Here is a 24504-nt window from a genome sequence, read left to right as displayed (position 1 = left end):
TGTGGGGTATATCAGTGTGTTACAGTGAGGGGTGTGGTTTATATCGGAGTGTTACAGTGAGGGGATGCAGGGTATGTCAGAGTGATGCTGTGTGGCACGTTCCTGCAATACCTCCCCACAGCTGCATCGCTCATCCTCATGGAGAACTTGACTTCCCTTCCTCACACTGTAGAGATCTCACGTAAAATTCCCAGGCTAGCTTTGCATTTCCGAAGAGAACGCAATAATGTAAGAGAAAGACCATTTCGTTACACGAAGAAGCAAGGTCTGCCAAATGAAAACTGACACCACACGCTTGAAATGCCTCTTCATCACCATTACCCACCACCCCCACAGTGATGGGCTGCAGTGTGTTGTGCCTTTAAGCAAGAAATGCTATAGGACCCCTATTGAGTTTCAGCCTCATCTGCCGCTCAGGGTGTACAAGCTTCCTAACCTGTTTGCAACATTACATTGCAAGCAAAAGGAAAGAAAGTCCTGACCAATAATTTATCCTTGTGCCAACAGTCACTTAAAAAAAATTCCGGTCATTATCTCATTGCTTGGTTGATGGGATCTTGCTGTGCATCCGATGTAAGGCTCCCCAGAGTTACTTGCAAACTCTTGAAAGAGAATGTGTTAACAGAACCTTTGGGACATTGTAATACAGGCGGCAGATTAGTCTTGCCAAATGGGAGCCCCAACTAATGCAACAAGTTGCATTTAAACAGTGGATTCCGAGGTGGCTTCTCGAGGGTGTCTCACAGGCAAACAACAAACCAAGCCACATGAGGAGATTACAAGACTCAGCCAGCCCAGTTCATCCCCTCCCCCCACTGCACCACACAACCAGCCCAGCTCTTCCCCCCCACCCACTGCATCCCAAAACCAGTCCAACCTGTCTCTGCCTCCCTAACCGGTTCTTCCTCTCACCCATCCCTTCCTCCCACCCCAAGCCGCACCCCCAGCTACCTACTAACCTCATCCCACCTCCTTGACCTGTCCGTCTTCCCTGGACTGACCTATCCCCTCCCTACCTCCCCACCTACACCCTCTCCACCTATCTTCTTTACTCTCCATCTTCGGTCCGCCTCCCCCTCTCTCCCTATTTATTCCAGTTCCCTCCCCCCATCCCCCTCTCTGATGAAGGGTCTAGGCCCGAAACGTCAGCTTTTGTGCTCCTGAGATGCTGCTTGGCCTGCTGTGTTCATCCAGCCTCACATTTTATTATCCACATGAGGAGATGCTGGGACAGGTAACCAGAAGTTGGGTCGAGAGCATGGTGTTGCTTAACGGAGAAAAAGAGAAAGAGACAGAGACAGAGAGAGAGAGAGAGAGACAGAGACCAGGAGAGGGAGGACATGGACAGAAAGAGAGGTTGAAGGACAGAATTCCACAATTTAGGAAGCAAGTTGCTTAACAAAGAGCCACCGATGATAGAGCCATTAAAATCAGGAATGCACAAGAGCCTACAACCCTTGAGGGTTGTTGAGCTGAGATGGTTGCGCAGGGTGGTGGGGAGAATTGAAAGCATTTCTAACAAAGTTTGAGAATTTAACCATCCAGCTCTTGTCAGACTGGGAGTCAATATGGATGGTTAGAGCTTTTTTCCCCAACCTCAGGTTTCTCCCTCATGTGGGATGACTGAAAGAGTTAGGAGTAGAAGGAGGCCATTCAGCCCATCCAGTCTGCTCTGCCATTCAATGAGATCATGGTAAAGTTGAGAAGTCTACTACTCCCTGCAACAGTAGTAGACTCACCAACTTTAAGGGCATTTAAATGGTCATTGGATAAACATAAGGATGATAATGGAATAGTGTAGGTTAGATGGGCTTCAAATTGGTTTCACAGGTCCAGGTAACATCGAGGGACGAAGGGCCTGTACTGCGCTGTAATGTTTTATGTTCAATGTTCTGTGGTCGATCTGATAGTTCTCAACTCCACTTTCTTGTCATTTCACCATAACCCTCCATTCCCTTTACTGATTAGGAACCCCTCTCAGGCTTGAATATACCTAATGACCCAGCCTCTAAATTCCTCTGCAGTAAATACTTCCACAGATTCACTACCCTCTGAGTAAAGAAATTCCTCCACATCTCTTTGTTGGTTGGCACAGTGGCTCAGCGGTTAGCACTGCGGCCTCACAGCGCCAGGGACCTGGCTTCGATTCCACTCTCAGGTGACTGTCTGTGTGGAGTTTGCACATTCTCCCCGTGTCTGCGTGGGTTTCCTCTGGGTGCTCCAGTTTCCTCCCCCAGTCCAAGGATGTGTAGTTTAGGTGGATTGACCATGCTAAATGAAGTGTGCAGGCTAGGTAGGTCAGCCATGGGAAATGACAGATTACAGGGATGGGGTCTCAGTGGGATGCTCTTCAGAAGGTCAGTGTGGACTTGATGGCTGAATGGCCTGTTTGCACACTCTAGGGATTCTGTGATAACTTATTCTGAGATTATACACTCTCTGATTCTAGACTCAAGGGGCAACAACAGTACAGCATCAGAATTTTGGAAGTTTCAATTAAATTGCTTCTCCATTTTCTAAACTCCAACAAGTGCAGGCCCAATCTACTCAACGCCTCATCACATGAAAACCCTTCCTGACCTCAGATCAGCCGAATGAACCTTCTCTAGACTGCCTCCAACATAGGCCAATCTTCTCTTAAATCAGGCACCCAAAACTGTCCACAGTATACCAGCTGTGCTCTGACAAATGCCTTGTACAGTTTTAGCAAAGTCTCCCTATTGTTACATTCCATTCCCTTTGAAATAAAGGGCAGTGCTATATTTGGCTTCCCTATTACCCACTGAAACTCGGATGCTAACTTTTTACGATTTATGCGTGAGGACTCCCGAATCTCTCTCTGTTGCAGCTTTCTGTGGGCTTTCTCCATTTAATTAATATTCAACTTTTATTTTATCCTACCAGCCAAATCATAACCTTGTCTTTTTCCACACTGTATTCCATCTGCCAAGTTTCTGCCCACTCACTTAACCCATCTCTCTCCCTGTGGGGCTAAATTGAAGGTGTTTTGGCCAAGACTGAGTTGCTTGGAGGTATTTCTTCACACCAAACGTGCTTCATTAACAAAATAAAAGCTGAAAGAATTGTAGATGCTGTAAATCAGGCACAAAAACAGAAGTTGCTGGAGAAGCTCAGCAGGCCTGGCAGCACCTGTGAAGGAAAGAACAGAGTTAGTGTTTCAGGCCCAAGGACCCTTCCTCCGAACTGGGTACTGATCCTTTTGAACAGTGAAAGGACCCACATGTGCGTGGCCTACTTGTTAGTTCTGAGGAAGGGTCACCCAACCCGAAACGTTAACTCTGTTTTTTCCTTCACAGATGCTGCCAGACCCGCTGAGCTTCTCCAGCAACTTTGTTTTTGTTGTGCTTTATTAACAATCTATCTTGCCCATTTGGCATCCACCACAACCGATTCTGGTCCCATTTAAACATGCACTGTTCCCAGAGCAACTTGCCACCTGGTGGGACATCTGGGAATTTGTCAGGATTTCTGCTCTGCCAGTACCCCACCTTGATCCTCGTTGATATTCACACAGACAGTCGCCTGAGGGTGGAATCGAGCCCGGGTCTCTGGTGCCATAAGGCAGCGGTGCTAACCACTGAGCCACCGTGCCACCCCAATAGTGCCAAATTGGCCACTGTTACAGCAGCCTTTTATTGAATTCAAATTGCACTTTCTGCCCGAGTGGGATTTGACCCCTTGCCTGTAGAACGCTAACCTGGGAAAGCTACTGGATTAGGAAACTCGCACCTTCACCACAACATCATTACCTCCCTGCTCTGCTCCTCTCACCGCAGATGCTGTCAGACCTGCTGAGTTTCTCCAGCAATTTCTGTTTGCATTGCATTCAGCCTCTCCACGCTTCCTGTTGGGTGACAACAGAACTGCATAGTCTTAGCTTGCATCTCTATGTGCCTGACCCACAGATGAGTGTGAGAGTGAGAGGCTGACATGGAGAGGAGAAAGGTGAGACGTTAGGGCAGAGCAGAAAAGAAAGAGTCAGGAGGGGAAGAGGCAGAAGGAGCAGGTGAACAGGGTGAGAAGGGAGAGTTCAAAAGGAGGAGGTACAGAATGGGCGACATAGAAATGCAAAGGAGAGGAAATCAAGTGAGAAGCCCAGAGAGATGAAAAGACAATACGGAAGAACGCAAAGGGACAGAAAGCAAACAAATAGGCAAGAAAAGAGACGGAGAAAAGGGATAGAGAAACAAGCACAGAAAATGCTGGAGAAACTCACAGGTTTAGGAGCATCAGTGGAGAGAAACAGAGTTAACATTTTGAGTCCAGTATGACTCTTAAATAAAAACCGAAAGAACTGCAGATGCTGTAAATCAGGAACAAAAACAGAAGTTCAGCAGACCTGGCAGCTTTTGTGAAGGGAAAAACAGAGTTAACATTTCGGGTCTGGTTCTGAGGAAGGGTCACCAGAATGTTACCTGTGTTTTTTCCTTCACAGATGCTGCCAGACCTGCTGTGCTTCTCCAGCAACTTTGTTTTTGTTACAGTATGACTCTTCTTCAGAACTGAAAGGAGTTGGAAAATATTTTAAAATGTTTTATGCAGAGGACAAGCTCGGCCTCCTGTGTGGAGAGTCCCAGTACAAAAGATAAAGGGTGACACGGTGGCTCAGTGGTTAGCAACTGCTGCTTCACAGCACCAGGGACCCAGGTTCAATCCCACCCTCAGGCAACGTTCTCCCTGTGTCTGTGTGGGTTTCCTCCGTGTGCTCCAGTTTCCTCCAAAAGTCCAAAGATGTGCAGGTTAGGGGTGGATTGGCCATGGGTAATTGCCCCATGGTATCCAGGGATGTGCAGATTAGGTGGTTTGGAGAATAGTCGGGGGGATGCTCTGGGAGCCAGTGTGGACTTGTTGGGCTGAAGGGCTTGTCCCCACACTGTAGGGATTTATTAATGGTGGTGACAGAGATGCAGAATGGGGGTTAAACAAGGCATAAGAGATAGTGGGAACTGCAGATGCTAGAAATAACAAGGTGTAGAGCTGGATGAACACAGCAGGCCAAGCAGCATCAGAGGAGCAGGAAGGCTGACGTTTCAGGCCTAGCCCCTTCTTCAGAAATGACATCAGCTTTCCAGCTCCTCTGATGCTGCTTGGCCTGCTGTGTTCATCCAGCTCTACACCTTGTTATCTCATAGAAGATAGAAACTGGCCAGGGAGGAGAAATGCTAGTTGGCCCTTTTAATTCTCTCAGCAAAATAATAACATGAGGACGAAACTGATTCTTTTGTTTAGAATGTTCTCAAATCACATTAGCTGTCTGTTGGTGTCTTGTTATTTGAGAACGAGAGTGTAGATTAATCAACCATTCTAAGGGGGCGACGCAGGTTAGAGAGAGAGAGCGCAAAGCTGCAGGTATGTGGGGGTGAAGAGGCTGTGCTTAACAGCTTGCTCGCTGTGGAACCTGCCAGGGACAGTTTGTATAATTTATAACATTGACAGCTCTGGCTGTAAGGGAATCTGTCAGCAGAGTCCGACACTTCCTGCTTCTTAGGAGATGGTGTGAGATAGGTTTTTGCTGCTTTAGTTGGGGTGACAGCAGTGCAGAGTTTATCAGTGATAGATCTTTGTAAAAAGGCAGAGAGCTCCCTTCAGCCAGACAGCCCTGACCTGACATTGACTGACAGTTCTGTATCGGGGTGGGGGGGGAGGGGGGGGGGAGGAGGAGGAGGAGGAGATCCAAATATTTGCACCAAGAAATTTTGAATGCATTAAAGCCCGAGGACAAGGAGTGACATTTCACCAGGCTACGCAATAGAAAAGACACCTTGTCTCATCTCCAATTATTTTGTGCAGTTCAGTTCCTGCTGAAGTGCTCATTATTCATAGAGGAGCGAACTGCATTCCTATACTGCCTGTCACCACCTCAGGCACTCAGTGGCCAGTGGGATACTTTACTAAGTGGGTAGAGTCCCCTGCCTCTGAACCAGGAGGCCTGGGCACAAGCCCTGGAGGTGTACAATAACATCAGTGATAGGGGTTGATTTAAAAATATCTAGTCTGCTCTGCAGCGCAGGGGAAAGCAGCAATCAGTCTGCACACTTCGAGCACCTTGTAGGTAAGACGGTAGTGGTGGAGAAGCAGCGCAGAGTGTGAGCTCTGCTTCAGAGCTCGTCTGCTCCGTCTGATTTTGCCTTTAATTTAATTCATTCACAGTTCGTTTCTTTCTCACAGCATCCAGTTCCATTCGCCCAGTTATAGGAAGGATATTATTAAGCTGGGGGGGCTTTAGAAGAGGGGACTGGCGCTTTTGAGATATAAGGAAAGGCTGGGTCATTTTTCTTGGAGCATAGGAGGTTGAGGGGTGACCACACATTGAGGGGCATAGATAAAGTGAAGAGCAAACATGTTTTCCCTCGAGTGGGGAATTTCAAAACTAGGGATCATAGTTTTGAGGTGAGAGGGGAAAGATTTAAAAGGGACCTAAGGGGCAACAAAGGGTGGTGTGTGTGTGGAATGAGAGGAAGTTGTCGATGCAGGGACAGATACAAAGCTTAAAAGACATTTGGATAAGTACATGAATAGGAAAGGTTTGGAGGGCTATGGGCCAGGAGGAGGAAAGTGGGATTAGTTTAGTTTGGGAATATGGTCCATGTGGACTAAAGGATCTGATTCCTTGCTGTTTAATCCATGACCCTATCAGTGCAATTCTGATCCTTTTTTTCAGTGACTGGGGGATGAGAGATAGATAGAGACAGGACAATTACTCCTCTTCAAAACAGTACAATGGGTGCTCTTACACTGCCCTGGGACAACAAGGTGAACCCTCTCTTTAATATCTGGTAGGTGGCACCTCTGGCAATGTAGCTCTCCCTCAGCACTACCGCAGTAAAGTCAGCCTGTTTATCACAATTGAGAGGAGGTTAGCATTTTGGTTAGAGCCCTTCCCTAGAAATGCAAAGCTCTCAATTTTAATGTGTAGCATATTTTGGAGACATGGGAAGGATGTTTTGTCTTGGGGGGGGTGGTGGAATGAAAACAAAGAGGTGTCAGCTCTAAATGAGGAGACACTTTTAAAAGTACGAGTCAGAGTTTGAGGACACAGAGAAGGAGAATTTTTTTTTCTCTTTCAGATGGCTGTATGACTTTGAAACTCAGATCCATAGAGCTGTACAGCATGGAAACGGATCCTTCAGTCCAACTCACTCATGCCAACCACATATCCCAAATTAATCCAGTCCCATTTGCCAGCATTTGGCCCATATCCCTCTAAACCCTTCCTATCCATGTACCCATCCAGATGCCTTTTAAATGTTGTAACTGTACCAGCCTCCACCACTTCCTCTGGCAGCTCATTCCATACACGCACCACCCTCTGTGTGAAAAAGTTGCCCCTTACATCCCTTTTAAATCTTTCCCCACTCACCTTAAACCTATGCCGTCTAATTCTGGACTCCCCTTCTCTGGGGAAAGGATCTCGGCAATCCCCTTATGATTTTATAAATCTCTATAAGGTCACCCCTCAGACTCTGACACTCCAGGGAAAATAGCCCCAGCCTACTCAGCCTCTCCCTGTAGCTCAAACCCTCCAACCCTGGCAACATCCTTGTAAATCTTTTCTGAACTCTTTCAAGTTACACAGTGTAGCAGGGAGACCAGAATTCTTCTTTCTCTCTCAGAGACGTTTGAGACTTTGAAATTTGCTGCCTCAGAAGGTGGTGGAGGAGGGGGATCTTTGAATATTTTTCAGGGCAGAGGTAGATTAATTTGTTGTGTATTAAGTTAGTTATGCGTTGCCCCTTTAAATTGCCCATAGTGTGTAGGGATGTGTAGATGAGGTGGGTTTTAAGGGGATGGGCCTGGGTGGGATGCTCTGAGGGGTAGCGTGGACTTGTTGGGCCAAAGAGCCTGTTTCCACACTGTAGATACAAAAACAAAGCTGCTGGAAAAGCTCAGCAGGTCTGGCAGCATCCGTGAAGGAGAAAACAGAGTTAACGTTTCGGGTCAGATGAACCTTCCTCAGAGCCAGACCCGAAATGTTAACTCTGCTTTCTCCTCCACAGATGCTGCCAGATGTGCTGAGCTTTTCCAGCAACTTTGTTTTTGTTCCTGATTTACAGCATCTGCAGTTCTTTCAGTTTTTATTTAGAGATTCTACGATGTTTGTTCGGTCCACGCATCCATGCCGACTGTTTCCCAAACTGAACTAGTTCCATTTGCCTGAATTTGGCCCATAGCCCTCTAAACCTTTCCTATTCATGTACCTGTCCAAATGTCCAAATGTCTTTTAAATGTTGTAACTGTACCTGCGCCTCTGTCAGTTGTCACAAAATCCCATCTGCTTCATTAATGCCCTTTAGGGAGAGAAATATTGTAACTGTACCAGCCTCCATCGCTTCCTCTGGTAGTTCATTCCATACATGGACCACCCTCTGCGTGAAAAAGTTGCCCCTCAGGTCCCTTTTAAATCTTTCTCCTCTCACCTTTAAGTTATGCCCCTCTAGTTTTGAACTCCCCTACCCTGGAGAAAAGACCTTTGCTTTTCACGTTGTCTATGTTGTAAGAAATCAGGGCAAGAGTAGGCTATTCGATCCCTCGAGCCTGCTGCACCATTCAAACTTGGCTGATCTGGCGTTCCTCACAATCACTTTTCTGTCCTTTCTAATAGCTAGGTCAGCGGATTTTTCTAAAAGGGCGGCTCAAACCCACATCATTATGTGCCTGGAGCTACGTGTAGGTCCAAACTGGGTAAAAATAACAGATTTCTTTCCCTAAAGGGCATTAATGAACCAGATGGAATTTTCTGACATAGGCACGGGCATAGTTACAATATTTAAAAGACATTTGGACAGGCACATGGATGGGAAAGGTTTGGAGGGATATGGGCCAACCGCAGGCAGGTGGGACTAGTTCAGTTTAGGAAAACTGGTCAGCATTGACGAGTTGGGCCGAAGAGTCTCTTTCCATGCTGTATGACGCTATGATTCTCCGACTGATCAGGAAACTATCTCAGTCTTAAGTATATACAAAGACTGTGCCAACTCAGCTTACTGTGGCAAGACTCACAACTCTCTGAGAGAAGAAATTCCTCCTCATCTCTGTCTCACATTGGTGCCCCTTTATTCTGAGGCTGTTCCTTCTGGTCCTAGACTCTCTCATGAGGGAAAGCATCCTCTCAGCATTTACCCCATCCAGCCTTTTATGAATCCTATATGAGATCACCTCTCACTCTTCTAAATTCCAGAGAGTAGTGTCCCACCTTGCTTAAGTCAGTGTGCAGGATGAAAGTGTTGCTGAGCTAGAATATGCGACCCCTCTGTGGCTGAGCAAAGTATATCTGTTACAGTTGCCACAGCTTATGGGAAAGAATAACAGCAAAATAGACTATTGTTTTGCTTTTGCTCATGATATACCTTCACAGTCATCGCAACCAGAGGTGGGACTTGATTCTGGGCCTGCTGGTTCAGAGGGCCGCACGGTGGCTCAGTGGATTAGCACTGCTGCCTCACAGCGCCAGGGACCCGGGTTCAATCCCACCCTCAGGTGGCCGTCTGTGTGGAGTTGGCACATTCTGCCTGTGTGTATGGGTGAGTTTGCTCTGGTTTCCTCCCACAGTCCAAAGATGTGCAGGGCTAGGGTGGATTAGCTGTGCTAAATTGCCCCCATAGTGTTCAGGGGTGTGTAGATTAGGTGGGTTATAGGTAGATGGGTCTGGATGGGATGCTCTGAGGGTTGGTGTGGATTTGTTGGGCCAAAGGGCCTGTTTCCACACTGTAGGGATTCTCTGAGTCCTTTAGTCACCACTCTTCATAATAAGCAATGAACTTCTGTTTTATTTTATCGCCTGCGGCTGGATTGTACAACAGGAGCAACAGACAAAATTCAACTTTACACTTTCACACCTGGCCAGCCATTGGTAGGTCAGGGTGGCTTCTGACAGATTTATGTGTTGTAGTTTTATCAGGAAACCATTTATCAAGCATTCTCTACTGAACTGAAGATACTGATTCACGTTGGGATATTGGTTCATGCGTTATCAGTTTCTCCCCAGTCCATTAACGTGGCAGGTCATTCGGTAGCTCAATGGGTTGACTCTGTTTTCCTCACCTCTCCAATTGCCTCTGCCCCACCAATTGTCCCCTACCCCTACAATCCTCACTGTCCTCTCCAATCCCCTCCCCCTCCAATCTTCTCTAACACCTGCAATCTTCCCTGTCCTCTCCAATCCCCTACCCCGTCCAATCCTCTCTAATTCCTGCAATCCTCCCAGTCCCCTCCGATCCCCTACTCACTCCAATCCTCTCCAACTCCTACAATCCTCCCTATCCTCTCCAATCCCCTACCCCCTCCACTCCCCTCTAACTCCTGCAATCCTGCCTATCCTTTCCAATCCCCTAACCCCTCCAATCCTCTCTAACTTCTGCAATCCTCCCTACACCCTGCAATCCTCCCTATCCTCTCCAAACCCCTACCCCCTCCAATCCTCTCTAACTCCTGCAATCTTCCCTATTATCTCCAATCCCCTACCCCCTCCAATCTTATCTGACTCCTGCAATCCTCCCCTGCAATCTCCCCTGTCCTCTCCAATCCCCTGCAATCCTCTCTAACCCCTGCAAACCTTCCTTCCCCTGCAATCTTCCCTATCCTTTCCAATCCTCTACCTCCCTCCAAACCTGCAGCCCCTCCAATCCCTTGTTCTCTCCAATGTGGCTACCCCCATCCTTCCTATCCCCACCAATTCCCCAACCTCCTTTAATCCTCCACACCCTTTCGAATACTCCCCAGCCCCTCCAATCCTACCTGCTCCTTCCAATCTCCTCTACCCCTTGCAGCCCCTTAGCCCTTCAATGTCCCAAAGTCCTTCCCTACCCCCCAGTACAATGATCTTGATCCCTCACTGGGCAGGAGCTGGGAGTGCGAGCTGATGTGGGCTAATGCCAGGCCTATAGGGGTGGAGTGCTGGTCATGACTCAACAATGTTCTCTTACCAAAAGCTCCCCCAGATCTCCTTGCCTCAGAACCCAATGTGGCAGGGAAATGGGGACCATAAGACTTAGGGATGTCATACAGTTACAGAGGCCTGAGGCACAGCAAATGGGCCTTCAGCCCATTGAGTCAATACTGGTTCAGAAGCAACCACCGCAACATTCTAATATATTCCCCAGCACCTGAAACGGTTCCAGAATGTAAGGTCCCTCTCTTGACCCTGGGCAGCTACCTCCAACCAACTTTAATGATGGCAGAGAATGAAGTTAACCACTATTTGGCAATGGCTGAGCTGAGCCAAGAGCGGTGTTAATCTCCCTCTGGATTTACATCAAAGACGACTCCACCCCTCAATAGCTGCATACTCTAAATGACCCTCCTGTTCTGCATCTCGAGCGAGAGATAAGGCAAACAAGGGAGAGCTGTCTCGAAGATTGATGTACAAGCATTTAGGCAGCTGAGACAAATGCCTGCACAAGTCAGTGTACAGGATGAAGTGAGAGCTAGAATATGCAAGCCCTCACTGGTTGAGCAAAGTATATCTGTTACAGTTGGCACAGCTTATGGGAAAGAATAACAGCAAAATAGGTTATTGTTTAAATGGTGAAACATTACTGTGTAGAGGGACCTGGGTGCCCTTGTGCATGAATCACAAAACTTTGGTTTGCAAATGCAGCAGATAGTTAAGAAAACAAATGGAATTTTGTCTGTCATTGCTAGAGGGATGGAGTTTAAAAACAGGGAGGCTATGCTGCAGCTGTACAAGGTGCTGGTGAGACCACACCTGGAGTACTGTGTGCAGTTTTGGTCTCCTTACTTGAGAAAGGATGTACTAGCACTGGAGGGGGTGCAGCGGAGGTTCACTCGGTTGATTCCAGAGTTGAGAGGTTTGGCTTATGAAGAGAGATTGAGTAGCATGGGCCTGCACTCATTGGAATTTAGAAGAATGAGGGGGGACCATATGGAAACATATCAAATTATGAAGGGAATAGGTACGATAGAAGCAGGGAGGTTGTTTCCACCTGTGGGTGAAACTAGAAGTAGGGGGCATAGCCTCAAAATAAAGGGGGAACAGGTTTAGGCCTGAGCTGAGGAGGAACTTCTTCACCCAAAGGGTTGTGAATCTGTGGAATTCCCTGCCCAGGGAAGCAATTGAGGCTTCCTCGCTGAATGTTTTTAAGATGGATTTTTGAACAGTAAAGGAGCTAAGGGTGATGGTGAGCGGGTGGGTGGATGGAGCTGAGTCCACTGGAAGATCAGCCACGATGTTGGAACAGGCTTGGGCGACTCCTGCTCCTGTTTCTTACGTCGAACCACGGGAGGGGTAAAAAAATCCTCTGGGCTAGAAATCGAAACCTTTCACTTCGGAGTCTGCTGAAACCCTGTCACGTTGCAGCACCTCGGCCAACCCTGCCAATCATTCGCTCGCACAGTCTGCCAATCACAGAGCTGCGGGTGGCTGGCTACTGTGGGAGTCGGAAGGACGTGAGAGTCCTCTCCGCAGTCCAGAAGCTCAGGCATGGAATTCCAGGCAGTCAGTGAGAAAAATGAGCCAAAGTTCCTGTTCCTGATGAGAGCCACTACCTGAGAGCCACTACCACATATGGAATCAGGAGTGGCAACAATCAGAGGGAAGATACGCAATGAGGAATTTTAGTCACATGGAGAGCAGCTAGCACTGTTCTTGGAAAGGAGAAGGCCGAGAGATTTGTTCAAGGATGCTCAAACCCATGAGGGCTGATCGGGAGAAACTGCTCCCATTGATGGTAGGGTAGAGGACCCAAGGACAGAGACTCGAGCTGATCAGCAAAAAGATGGAACAGTGACCCAAGGAAATGCTTTCCCACGTGGGACCTGTACTGTCTGAGAGTGTTACAGAGACAGTAGGAACTGCCGATGCTGGAGAATCTGATATAACCAGGTGTGGAGCTGGATGAACACAGCAGGCCAAGCAGCATCAGAGGAGCAGGAGAGCTGACGTTTAGGGTCCGGACCCTTCTTCAGAAATGGCAGGGGGGAAGGGGATTCTGAAATAAATAGACAGGGGGCGTGAGGTGGATGGAAGATGGATAAAGGAGAAGATAGGGTGAGAGAAGTCAGACAGGTCAAAGAGGCAGGGTTAGAGCCAGTGAAGGTGAGTGTAGGTGGGGAGGTTGGGGGGGATAGGTCAGTCCAAGGAGGATGGACAAGTCAGGGGGATGTGGGATGAGGTTAGTGGGTAGGGGATGGGGTGGGGCTTGAGGTGGGAGGAGGGGATAAGTGGGAGGATGGACAGGTTAGGGAGGTGAGGACTCGTTGGGCTAGTTTTGGCATGTGGTCGGGGGAGGGGAGATTTTGAGCTTGTGAAGTACACATTGATCTGAGAGTGTGTTGGGGGAAGGTTCAGGCGAAGCTTTCCAGAGGAAATTGGATCAAGGTATATGGAATGGGTGGTGTGTTATGCAGTGGCTCTGTGGGTAGCACTACTGCCTCATGGTGTGAGAGACCTGGGTTCGATTCCCACCTTCGGGCAATTGTCTGTGTGGAGTTTGCACGTTCTCCCTGTGTCTGCGTGGGTTTTCTCCCCCAGTCTGCAGGTGTGCAGGTTAGGGTGGATTGGCCATGCCAAATTGAGTCCTGAGGAAGGGCCACTGTACCTGAAATGTTTAACTCTGATTCTGCTGCCAGACCTGCTGAGTTTTTCCAACTGTTTCTGATTTACAACATCCATAGTTTTTTTTTTAACTGAATAGCCCCATAATACTCAGGGATGTGCAGGCTAGGTAGGTTAGCCATGGCAAATTGTGTGTGGTGTGCTGTTTCGGTGGATTAGCCATGGGAAATTGTCTGTCGTGTGTTGGTTAGGTGGATAGCCATGAGAAATTGTCTGGAGCGTGTTGGTTAGGTGGATAGCCATGGGAAATTGTTTGTAGTGTGTTGGTCAGGTAGATAGCTATGGGAAATTGTCTGGAGCGTGTTGGTTAGGTGGATAGCCATGGGAAATTGTCTGGAGCGTGTTGGTTAGGTGGATAGCCATGGGAAGTTGTCTGGGGCGTCTTGGTTAGGTGGATAGCAATGGGAAATACAGGACTATGGGGATAGTGTGGGGCTGGGTGGGATTCTCCTCAGAGGCTTGGTACAGACATGATGGGCCAAATGATGGCACAGTAGGGATCCTATGATGTAGAGAGGATGGCACTTGGTGAATTATTCCCTTCGAGAGCCAATATAGACATGAAGGACCAAATGGCCACCTTTTGCACTGTCAAATAAGGCAAGGGGGATGGGTGAGAGTCAGAGATTGAGGATCTGTATGTAAGAGTGACTGTGTGCCTTACAGTGGGTGCACCAGTGAGCGCAGGGCAGTTTAGAGTGCCAGAGAAAGAGACAAAGAGATTGCATGTGAATCTCATTGCTTTTGGCATGGCTCACACAGGCCACATGCCAGGGACCATGACAGCTTGTCACTCACACCTCATGAAAGGCAAACGTTAGAGGTTGGGTGGGAAGGGGGAAGGTTAAAAAAAATATAATCGCTGAAAGCCGTTCTGGACAGAGATGTGCCACTGGATCGATATGTTACTGAAATTCCCTCCGGTTTGAGTAACAGAGGACAAGATAGAGTTGCAATAAAATTATTGATGTGTAAGCTGCCAGTTACTGACTATTGCCTGGGTGTTGAGCAATCCTTTATCTGCCTCTTATCTATTCCAGCTTCCCCATTTTCTCTTGAATTAATAATAATTGTCGTATTGCTGGTTTCCTGTAAATCCTGACAAACGAAAGCAGTGAGTGGGCTCTGTAATACAACACCCGTACCCTTGAAGTTCAAACACAACCGCACTGTTCCAGTTCTAATGAGCAACATCGGCTTCTCTCCGCTTCCTGAGGTGAGACAAAGTCACTGTTCTAACAGGTTTCCAGCAGTACCTCTCGGGCACAGCGCTCTGAAGCCCGACTCTCTGCATTTAAAACAAACCTTAATTCTCCCTTCCTGTTCTTTTTTTCAACCAATTCGTTATAATCTGTGTCCTTCCTGTTTACTGACCCCCTAAGCGAGCAGTGAAGGCTCGGGCGGGCGGGGGGGGGGGGGGGGGGGGGGGCGGGGGGGATGTCATTGAATATATTCGGGGCAGAGTTACAGTTTTCCTTTTGATTGTGGAAGAGCAGGCAGCAAGCTTGGAGTTGAAGTCACAGTTTGGGCCATATTAGATCAAGCAATGGCCTAGTGGTATTATCACTGGGCTATTAATCCAGAGACCCAGGTAATGTCCTGGGTAACAAAGTGTGGGGCTGGATGAACAAAGCAGGCCAAGCAGCATCTTAGGAGCACAAAAGCTGACATTTCAGGCCTCGACCCTTCATCAGAAAAGGGGGAATGGGGAGAGGATTCTGAAATAAATAGGGAGAGGAGGAGGCGGACCGAAGATGGATAGAGAAGAAGATAGGTGGAGAGGAGAGTATGGGTGGGGAGTTAGGGAGGGAATAGGTCAGTCTGGGGAGGACGGACAGGTCCAGGGGGCGGGATGAGGTTAGTAGGTAGGAAATGGAGGTGCGGCTTGAGGGGGGAGGAGGGGATAGGTGAGAGGAAGAACAGGTTAGGGAGGCGGGGAAGAACTGGGCTGGTTTTGGGATGCAGTGGGGGAAGGGGAGATTTTGAAGCTTGTGAAATCCACACTGATACCATTGGGCTGCAGGGTTCCCAAGCGGAATATGAGTTGCTGTTCCTGCAACCTTCAGGTGGCATCATTGTGGCACTGCACGAGGCCCAGGATGGACATGTCGTCTCAGGAATGGGAGGGGGAGGGGGAGTTGAAATGGTTCGCAACTGGGAGGTGCAGTTGTTTATTGCGAACCAAGCGGAGCTGTTCTGCAAAGCGGTCCCCAAGCCTCCGCTTGGTTTCCCCAATGTAGAGGAAGCCATAACGGGTACAATGGATACAATATACCACATTGGCAGATGTGCAGGTGAACATCTGCTTGATGTGGAAAGTCATCTTGGGGCCTGGGATGGGGGTGAGGGAGGAAGTGTGGGGGCAAGTGTAGCACTTCCTGCGGTTGCAGGGGAAGGTGCCAGGTGTGGTGAGGTTGGAGGGGAATGTGGAGCGGACAAGGGAGTTGTGGAGAGAGTGGTCTCTCCGGAAAGCACACAAGAGTGGGGTTGGAAAAATGTCTTTGGTGGTGGGGTCGGATTATAGATGGCGGAAGTGTCGGAGGATGATGCGTTGTACCCAGGTTCAGCTCCTACCTCAGCAGAATTTGAATTGAATAGAAATGTGGAATTAAGAGTCCAGTAATTGATTATTGGGGGCAGGGGGAATAAATAACCTATCTGGTTCACTAATACCCTTCATGGTGTCATCTGCTCTGGCCTACATGTGACTCCAGAACCACAGCAATGTGAGATAACAAGGTGTAGAGCTGGATGAACACAGCAGGCCAAGCAGCATGAGATGAGCAGGAAAGCTGACGTTTCGGGCCTAGACCCTCCTCCACAGCAAAGTGGTTGACTCTTAACTGCCCTCTGAGATGGGCAATAAATGTTGGCACTGGCCAGCAATGCCCACATCATGTGAATGAATAATAGACTCAATGGCACAGCAGGATTGATGGCTTACTTTTCACGTTCAGAGGACTGTCACAGCAAATCTAGACTAGCCACAGGAAACATGCTGCTGCTTGTGGGAGAAGTGGTAATCATCTCTAATTATTTTGTTACAGCTCCCCTCATCATTATTTATGATCAATTGTCTTATTATTATTCATTCACAGTGTGTGTGTGTGTCTGTGTATGCGTATGTGTCACTAGCTTGGTCTCATTTATTGCCCATCCTTAATGGGCCAGAGGCCAGTTTAGAGACATTGGCTGTGGGTCGGAAATCACATAGGACAGTAGAAATCCTTCCCCAAAGGGCATTAGTGAACCAGATGGGTTTTCCAACAAGTCATCGTTTCATTCCAGATTTTTATTGAATTCAAACTTTACCACAGCAGGACTCGAATGCATGTTCCCCCCGCCCCCACACCGCCAGTTATGAAGTTACGAGACCTGTGCTATGACTAAAATACCACCACTGGTGGGATTTGAACCCAGGTCTGCAGAACATTACCTGCGCCCATGGACCAACAGCCCAATGATAATGGCAGTGGGCCATCACCTCCTCTTGACCCAATAAGAGGCTTCAACTCCAAACTTGCTGCTTATGAATATGGCCCTCTGGATTAAGAGTCTAGCACTGATAACACTAGGCCATCTTGTTTCAGATTGTGTTATGACCTCCCCTGTTCAAAGGAGAACAATCCAGGTTCTCGTTTTCTGGTAACATTTTGGCCAATCTATATTGTGCACTGTTAGCGCCTTGCTTTAAGGAAGGATGTAAAAGCACCAGAAGCAGAGAGTAGGTTTCCCAGAATCATAGCGGGAATGGGGGCACTGTCTTAGAGACAAGGCTAGGCTTGTACTCACTGGGGGCCTAGAAAAGTAAGAGGTGATTTTATTAAAACATTCAAGACCCTAAGGGCTCTTGACAAGCTGCACGTGGAGAGGATATTTCCTCTTGTAAGAAAATCTAGAATCATAGAATCCCTACAGTGTGAAAGCAGGCCATTCAGCCCATACCAGCCCTCTGGAGAGCATCCCATCCAATCTCTGTAACCCTGAATTTCCTATAACTAATCCACACATCCCTGGACAAATGTATTATGACAAATCCGCCTAACCTGCACATCTTTGGATTATGGGAGGAAACCCACACAGACATGAAACTGGAATCAAACCCAGGTTTCTGGTGCTGTGAGGCAGCAGTGCTAGCCATTGAGCCAGCCTAGAATTAGGAGTTAGCTGTTTAAAAATAAACTGCTCTCTGTTTAAGATAGACTTAAGCAGAATTTACTTTTTCTCAAGATGCTCATTGCAACATCTTCCTCAAAAAGTGGGAGCAGGGATCTTAAAGATTTTGAGGTTGTGGCAGGTGGATTCATAGTCGAAGGTGTTTGGGGCAGCGGGGCAGGGCAATAGCGATGTGAAGTGATTGGATCAGCCATGACCTTATTAGAACATAGAACACCACAGCGCAGTACTGGCCCTTCAGCCCTCGATGTTGCGCCGACCTGTGAAACCAATCTGAAGCCCATCTAACCTACACTATTCTATTATTATCCATATGTTTATCCAATGACCATTTAAATGCCCTTAAAGTTGGCGAGTCAACTGCTGTTGCAGGCAGGGCCTTCCACAGCCTTACTACTCTCTGAGTAAAGAACCTTACCTCTGACATCTGTCCTATATCTATCACCCCTCAATTTAAAGCCACGTCCCCTTGTGCAAGCCATCATCATCCGAGGAAAGAGGCTCTCACTGTCCACCCTGTATAATCCTCTGATCATCTTGAATGACAGGTACAGGCTTGAGGCACTGAAGGGTCTATCTCTCATATTGAAAGCTTTCTGAAAGTGTGGGGCCCATAATACAATATTACACCAGAACAACAAAGGGCTATTACAGAAGATCTAAACTTATAAGAAGTTATTTAGGATATATAATTGGGCAGCACAGTGGTTAGTTCTGCTGGCTCACAGCACCAGGGACCTGGGTTCGATTCTACCCTCGGGTAACTGTGTGGAGTTTGCATAGTCTCCCTATGTCTGCATGGGTTCCCCCCAAGGTGCTCCAGTTTCCTCCCACAGTGCAAAGACATGTAGGTTAGGGTGGATTGGCCGTGCTAAATTACCCCCATAGTGTGTAGGTTAGGTGGATTAGCCATGGCAAATGCAGGGTTACAGGACTGGGTGGGCCAGTGTGGACTCCATGGGCCAAATGGCCTGCTCCCACACCATAGGGATTCTACAACGTTTCTATGAACAGGAAATAGGATTTTTTTTTAAACAAATGAAATCTTTGCTGTTGATTCTCTTCTTTCTTGGAATTTACTGTAATGATGGTTTTCTTTTTATTTAAAACTCCAAGCCCTTCCCACATCAAAGAAAAAAATACCTTGTATTTAAAAGGAATTTCCTCCAATGCTGGAGCACATTTGGAGTGTGGTCAGCGTTTGAAGGAGGGAAATGGAGCGGTGCAGGTAACGACAGATAGGGAGATGGACCATCATTCCGTCAGGGACAAATCCCCATCCTCCCTAGAGATCATGCTCCTCAAACCGTGCAGCCCTCCCCCAGCATTGGCATGGTGATAGATTATTTGCTCAGAGTGGGACTCAAACCTTTAATTTTCTGACCAAGAGCGCTCTCTGCTGGGCACAGCAGCATCTACTTTGGATTTATTTCCAACCAGAATCTATTAACACATTTAAAATGGGACAAACAATACAACTATTATACTGGAACGCACCATTCCCAACACTAGGGGAGGCAGTGGCCTAGTGGTATTATTGCTGGACTATTAATGCAGAGACCCAGATAACATTCTGGGGACCTGGGTTCAAATCCTGCCACGGCAGAGGGTGGTGATTGAATTCAATAAAGATATCTGGAAATAAGAATCTAATGATGATCATAAAACCATTGTCGATGTTCATCTGGCTCACTAATGTCCTTTAAGGAAGGAAACTGCCATCCTTACCTGGTCTGGCCTACTTGTGACTCCAGACCCACAGCAATATGGTTGACTCTAAACTACCCTCCGGGCAATTAGGGATGGGCAATAAATGTAGCCTAGTCAGTGGTGCCCTCATTCCATGAATGAATAAAGGAGGGAGAAAAAATCTTTAAAATCAGCCCAAGTGTGGCATAATGCACCCTCACAGCTGCACAATTTTTCTCAATTCCAAAAATATACTTTATTCAGAAAAAGTCATCAATAACTGGGTACATAGGGTCTGAATCAGTTCTGTGCAGCCTTTGCAGAGAGAAAAAGAGACAAACAAAACACTTGGAATTTTGATGTTTCTCAGACGTTCGCTAGAGTTGTAAAAAAAAGAGCATTTCTAGTTATGCAAGAAACTTTTTTGTTCATTCAGAGGCAGCGAGAGGGTCAACAACTGCACAGACCCTCATTATATTTTAGTAGAAAGAGTTCAGACAGTGGTCTTTCTGCACTGCACTTTGGCCACAGCTGCCTCAAGCTTTAGTGCACATAGTCCTGGAGCTTGGAATGTGCCAGGCTGCAACGCTCAATCAGGGGGCCGTTCCTTGCTCTGGAAAACCATCAAATTTTGGGCAGAGCAAAGACTGTCTTTCGCTGAATTGATGGCCCTCCAGGCACAGTTGATATTTGTCTCGGTGTGCATCCCAGGGAACGGACCGTAGAGCACGGAGTCCCGGATCATGGAGCTGCTCAGAATAAATCTCGACAAAACCTGCTGCACAAGATGACTGTTTCAAAAGAAAGACTTTGCTGCCCCCTGGGTGTGTAATCATCAAACCCTTTGTTACTCGATTTGCTCAAGGGTCCTTTAGGATGAGGGTTCCAGTAGTAGATCAGCAAGTTATACCAAACAGAATAAAAGGACAAACCGAGGCGTGATCCCTGGCCTGTGATAAAACAGCCACTTTCGGCAAATTCACCCCTCAGCCTGGGAGTTTGATAATCGGTCTGGGTTCCATTACACTGTCACACCACACCATCCATCTGATGGGACGCATGTGTCCAGAGCTGGTCCGTTTGGGCCACAACAATCCCGCAAACACTTGAGGTGAGGAGAGTCAGGCCATTCAGCCTGTTGGGTTTCCTCTGCTGTCGCTTAAGGCAGGAGCTGACCAGATTTCAACCTCGCTGTCAACTCGGCCCTTGCTGCTTGCTTTAGTTGGTGAGGGGCAGTGCATGAGGACAGAATTCCAAAAGACTAAAGACCCTTAGTTCACCCTTCAAAGCCTACTCTGCTGTTAAGCTCATGGCTGATCCGAAGAACATAAGGAACAGGAGCAGGAGTAGGCCCCATCTGGACCCATTGAGCCTGCCCTGCCATTCCATAAGATCATGGCTGATCTGTTCATGGACTCAGCTCCACTTATCCACGCCCTCAACATAACCCTTAATCCCTTTACTGTTCAAAAATCTCTCTTTGCCCTTAAGTTATTAAATGAGGAAGCTTCAACTGCTACTCTGGGCACAGAATTCCACAACCCTTTGTCCTCAGCTCAGTCCTAAATCTGCTCCCCCCCTTATTTTGAGGCTATGCCTCCTTAGTTCTAGTTTCACTCACCAGTGGGAACAGCCTCTCCGCTTCTATCTTACCTATTCCCTTCATATTTCTATAAGATACCCCCTCCTTCTTCTAAATTCCAATGAGTAAAGGCCCAGACTCTCAACCTGTCCTCAAAAGCCAACTCTCTCAACTCTGGAATTAACCTAGTGAAACGCTTCTGCACCCTCCAGTGCCTGTCCATCCTTTCTCAAGGAAGGAGACCAAAACTGTACACAGTACTCCAGGTGTGGCCTCACCCGCACTTTGTACAGCTGCAAAATAACCTCAAGATAACACGGTGTGGAGCTGGATGAACACAGCAGGCCAGGCAGCATCAGAGGAGCAGGAAGGCTGACGTTCCGGGTCTGGACTGAAGATTGGCAGTTCCTACTATCTCTGCAGCATGACCTACCTATTTTTAACCTCCACCCCTCTAGCAAAGACAGTATTCCATTTGCCTTCTTAATTACCTGCCGCATCTGGAAACCAACACCAGCCTGTACATTTTCACCTACTCTCAGTAACATTTCATTCCACATCTCCCTTCCCCCCTTAAAACAATCACCATCATGAGAAAAAAATACGATAGGAAAATGCTGGGTGTAAAGTGGTCCTCTATTTCAGTCTTAGAGACTCCTTCTATTTCATCTGTACCATCCAAGTACCAAGGGAGACATACAGCCTCAACATCTAATCAGTCAGCTCCTTCCAAATCCTATGTATCAGTGAAATTTGGAGTCAATAAAGAATTTGGATTTAAGGGTACAACGAAACCATTATCGATTGTCACAAAACCCCATCTGGTTCACTCATGTCCTTTAGGGAGGGAAACTGCCATCCTTTACCTGATCTGGCCTACATGTGACTCCAGACCCACAGCAATTAAGAATCAATGGCTTCCTGGGCAAGTAGAGTTAGAGTCATTGAGATATACAGCACAGAAACAGACTCAATCCAACCTGTCCAAGCCAACTAGATATCCTAAATTAATCTAGTCCCATTTGCCAGCATTTGTCCCATACCCCTCTAAACCCTTCCTATTCATGTACCCATCCAGATGCCTTTTAAATGTTGTAACTGTACCAGACTCCACCACTTCCTCTGGCAGCTCATTCCATACACGCACCACCCTCTGTGTGAAATAGTTGCCCCTCAGGTCCCTTTTAGATCTTTCTCCTCTCACCTTAAACCTATGACCATATAGTTTTGGAGTCCCCCACCCTGGGGAAAAGACCTTGACTATTCACCCTATCCATACCCCTCATAGTTTTACAAATTTTTATAAGGTCACCCCTCAGCCTCTGACGCTCCAGGGAAAATAGCCCCAGCCTATTCAGCCTCACCCTGTAGCTCAAACCCTCCAACTCCAGCAACGTCCTTGTAAATCTTTTCTGAGCCCTTTCAAGTTTAAAAACATCTTTCCTGAAGCGGGGGGTAGGGGGTGGGAATAGGATTGAAAGCAGTATTCCAAAAGTGGCCTAACTAATGTCCTGTACAGCCGCAACATGAACTATTATGGAATGGGCAATAAATGCTGGCCTAGCCAGAGACGCCCACATCCCATGAGTGAATTTAAAAATGAATAAATGTAAAAGAATAAGGACTCAGATTTTCCTCATGAGAAAACTCCTTATGCCAGGAATCAGTAGAGTGAGCTTTCTCTGAATATAAATATAAACTGAGAATTTTAATGAGTATCAACAAACTGACCAGATGGCCACATGGAGTGTACTGGGAGGGGGGTGGGGGGGGGGGTAGGTGGGAGGGTGGTGTTGGCGAAGATGGACAACTTGTTTTTGGGGCCCTCTCCTGTACCCTATTCTGGGGCCAATGGTTTCACGAGATCACTGCTAGACCTTAAAACGGTTAAGTTGTGAGCAGAGGCTACTCAGCTTTTATTCTGTAGACTTTTAGAGAACTGAGGTTTAACACAGACGTGTAAAAGTATTAAAAGCTTTTGATGCTTTTTAATCCCCTCAGTGGGGGCAAGTTGACCACAAAGGAGCAAAACCTGAGAATGAAAGCTGGGCTGTTTCGGAATGAGACCGGGACTCTCATTCTCCACACAAATGGAACAAATAAATAAGGAACTCTCCTCGTCCAAAAGGTTATGCATGCAGGAGTACAACTAAAACATTCAAGGTGAAGAGTGAATGGCTGTTTTTTGGGTCAAATTATCAAATGAATTGAAGGTATTGAACTGGTACGATCTCACAAATGACACCAAAATTGGCAGTATAGTGGACAGGGTAGAAGTTTATCTCAGACTACAAACAGATCTTGATTAATTGGTTCAATGGACTGAGGAGTGGCGGATGGAGTTTAATTTTGATAAATGTGAAGTATTGGATTTTGGGAAAACAAACAGGACAGGACTTGTACAATTAATGGTAGGGCCCTGGGTAGTGTTGTAGAACGGACAGACCTAGGGGTTCAGGTACATAATTCTTTGAAATCGGCGTCACAGGTAAACAGGGTGGTTAAGGAGATGTTTGGCACACCTGGCTTCATTACTCAGACCTATAGGAGTTGGGATGTCGTGTTGAAGTCGCAGAGGTCACTGGTGAGGCCTCTTCTGGAGCACTGTGTTCATTTCTGGCTGCCCTGTTATACAAAGGATATTATGAAGCTGGAGAGGGTTCAGAAAAGATTTAGCAGAATGTTGCCAGGAATGGAGGGTTTGAGTTTTAAGGAGAGGCTGGGACTTTAGGACTAGAGCATAGGGGGTTGAGGGGTGACCTTGTAGAGGTTTTAAAAATGGGGGGGGGGCATCATAGATAAGGCGAATGACAGGTGTCTTTTTTCTAAAGTGGGGGGGTTCAAAACTAGAGGGCATATTTCAATTTCGAAAGGACGTGAGGGGCAACTTTTGTTTTACAGAGAGGGTGGAATGAACTGCCAGAGGAAGTGGAGGATGTGGGTACAGTTACAGCATTTAAAGTACATTTGGATGAGTAGATGAATAGGAAATGTTTGGAGGGAGACAGGTCAAGCACTGGCAGGGATTATGAGACAGCATGGACTGGTGGGACCAAAGGGCCCGTATGACTCTATGACAGACTTTGAGGGGCTGAATGGCCTCCTATTCCGATTCCCTGTGATGCCGGTGCTAAGTCAGCCCACAACAGCAGCCAGTTTGTACACAGCAAGATCCCACGAGCATCGATTCCTGGAATTACAGACCAGCATGAGAGGCAGTGACCTGGCTGAGTTCACAAATTAACTATCAGGTCATTCCTCTCAATCCAGTCTGGAAACCAAAGTTTTGTGCAAAGTCAGAATCAAGTTAATCTGGACACCGGAGATTTCTTTAAGAGAAAATGCTCAACGATAATGTATTTAATTCTCTTTATTCAACAAATCAATAAAGTCTCCTACAAAATGTAAGTGTAAGATATGTAGATACTGGGCACGCAAAGACACACAGAGACACAGAAACACA

This window comes from Stegostoma tigrinum, chromosome 39, assembly GCF_030684315.1.
Source record: "Stegostoma tigrinum isolate sSteTig4 chromosome 39, sSteTig4.hap1, whole genome shotgun sequence".
Lineage (NCBI taxonomy): Eukaryota > Metazoa > Chordata > Chondrichthyes > Orectolobiformes > Stegostomatidae > Stegostoma > Stegostoma tigrinum.
The sequence above is the reverse complement of the archived record's forward strand: the minus strand, read 5'-3'. Positions refer to the sequence as shown.